General features: G+C 48.2%; 1 pseudogene across 1 annotated transcript; it reads left to right on the top strand.

Moving 5' to 3' along the window:
* Positions 1-254: 254 nt before the first annotated feature.
* Positions 255-1,778, top strand: LOC115896338 (annotated as a pseudogene). The gene has a single exon (XR_004056226.1). The product of XR_004056226.1 is annotated as a nuclease-sensitive element-binding protein 1 pseudogene (transcript).
* The last annotated feature ends 849 nt before the right edge of the window (positions 1,779-2,627 follow it).

Raw genomic sequence — 2,627 nt, 5'->3', positions numbered from 1 at the left:
TGTTGTTACAGTGAAAACAAAAATGGCCCAAGAAAATGTTTCCCATTTTGTTATTTTCTAGTTTATAACTGGAACATTTAGAAAGAAGGAAATGAATGTGCATTTTATCAATTTCTTAAGGGCACAAGGAGGACGATAATAGTAGATCTTTTGAAATTTGAACAACATCTTTAGATAACCAAGCAAATACTTTAAAAAATTGTAATGAAAATGGAATACAGCTACTGTAGCTCATAAAAATTTTAGATAGCGAGTTCGATCGGTAGCGGGAGCGGAGAGCGGACCCCAGAGAGCCCTGAGCAGCCCCACCGCCGCCGCCGGCCTACTTACCATGACACCCCGGGAGGAGCCGCAGCTGCCGCAGCCGGCCCCAGTCACCATCACGGCAACCATGAGCAGCAAGGCCAAGACCCAGCAGCCGCCCGCCGCCCCCCCCCCCCCGCCCCCGCCCTCAGCGCAACCGACACCAAGCCCGGCACTAACGGGCAGCGGCGCAGGGAGCGGTGGCCCGGGCGGCCTCACATCGGCGGCGCCTGCCGGCGGGGACAAGAAGGTCATCGCAAGGAAGGTTTTGGGAACAGTAAAATGGTTCATTGTAAGGAACGGATATGGTTTCATCAACAGGAATGACACCAAGGAAGATGTATTTGTACACCAGACTGCCATAAAGAAAAATAACCCCAGGAAGTACCTTCGCAGTGTAGGAGATGGAGAGACTGTGGAGTTTGATGTTGTTGAAGGAGAAAAGGGTGCGGAGGCAGCAAATGTTACAGGTCCTGGTGGTGTTCCAGTTCAAGGCAGTAAATATGCAGCAGACCTTAACCATTATAGACGCTATCCACGTCGTAGGGGGTCCTCCACGCAATTACCAGCAAAATTACCAGAATAGTGAGGGTGGGGAAAAGAAGGAGGGATCGGAGAGTGCTCCTGAAGGCCAGGCCCAACAACGCCGGCCCTACCGCAGGCGAAGGTTCCCACCTTACTACATGCGGTGACCCTATGGGGGTCGACCACAGTATTCCAACCCTCCTGTGCAGGGAGAAGTGATGGAGGGTGCTGACAACCAGGGTGCAGGAGAACAAGGTAGACCAGTGAGGCAGAATATGTATCGGGGATATAGACCACGATTCCGCAGGGGCCCTCCTTGCCAAAGACAACCTAGAGAGGACGGCAATGAAGAAGATAAAGAAAATCAAGGAGATGAGACCCAAGGTCAGCAGCCACCTCAACGTCGGTCGGTACCGCCGCAACTTCAATTACCGACGCAGACGCCCAGAAAACCCTAAACCACAAGATGGCAAAGAGACAAAAGTAGCCGATCCACCAGCTGAGAATTCGTCCGCTCCCGAGGCTGAGCAGGGCGGGGCTGAGTAAATGCCGGCTTACCATCTCTACCATCATCCGGTTTAGTCATCCAACAAGAAGAAATACGAAATTCCAGCAATAAGAAATGAACAAAAGATTGGAGCTGAAGACCTTAAGTGCTTGCTTTTTGCCCGTTGACCAGATAAATAGAACTATTTGCATTATCTATGCAGCATGGGGTTTTTATTATTTTTACCTAGAGACGTCTCTTTTTGGTAATAACAAACGTGTTTTTTAAAAAAGCCTGGTTTTTCTCAATACGCCTTTAAAGGTTTTTAAATTGTTTCATATCTGGTCAAGTTGAGATTTTTAAGAACTTCATTTTTAATTTGTAATAAAAGTTTACAACTTGATTTTTTCAAAAAAGTCAACAAACTGCAAGCACCTGTTAATAAAGGTCTTGAATAATTGTCAAAAAAAAAAAAAAATTTAGATAGCTATTGCTACAACCATATGCTTTTATAGCTAGACATTAAAATTATGACAGCATGAGTTCATACATTCGATTACTTTTCCTCCCTTTCTCTTGTTTTTTTTTTTGAGACAGAGTCTCGCTCTGTTGCCCAGGCTGGAGTGCAGTGGCATGATCTCATCTCACTGCAACCTCCACCTCCTGGGTTCAAGCAATTCTCCCACCTCAGCCTCCCGAGTAGCTGGGACTACAGGTGCTCACCACCATGCCTGGCTAATTTTGTTTTTTTATTTTTAGTAGGGACGGCATTTCACTGTGTTAGCCAGGATGGTCTTGATCTTCTGACCTCATGATCCGCCCGCCTCAGCCTCCCAAAGTGCTGTGATTACAGGCGTGAGCCACCACGCCCGGCCTTTTTGTTTGTTTGTTTGAGACAGAGTCTCACTTTATTGCCCAAGCTGGAGTGCAGTGGCGTGATCTCAGCTCACTGCAACCTCCACCTCCTGGGTTCAAGTGATTATCCTACCTCAGCCTGCCGGGTAACTAGGAGTACAGGCGCTCACTACCACTGCTTAGGCTGGTCTCGAACTCCTGGCCTCAAGCGATCCCTTGGCCCCGGCCTCCCAAAATGCTGGGATTACAGGCATGAGCCACTGGCTAATTTTTTTTTTTTTTTTTCCTGTCAGGCTCAAGCAGTCCTTCTGCCTCAACCTCCCTGTAGCTGGGACCACAGACATACACCACCATGCCTGACTAATTTTTGTATTTTCTGTAGAGATGGGGTTTGCTGTGTTGCCCAGGCTGGTCTCGGACTCTTGGCCTCAAGTGATCCACCTGCCTTAGCCCCCAT

Source organism: Rhinopithecus roxellana, chromosome 3 (assembly GCF_007565055.1).
Source record: "Rhinopithecus roxellana isolate Shanxi Qingling chromosome 3, ASM756505v1, whole genome shotgun sequence".
NCBI lineage: Eukaryota > Metazoa > Chordata > Mammalia > Primates > Cercopithecidae > Rhinopithecus > Rhinopithecus roxellana.
Note: the sequence above shows the minus strand (reverse complement) of the source record. Positions and strands in the feature narration are given on the sequence as shown.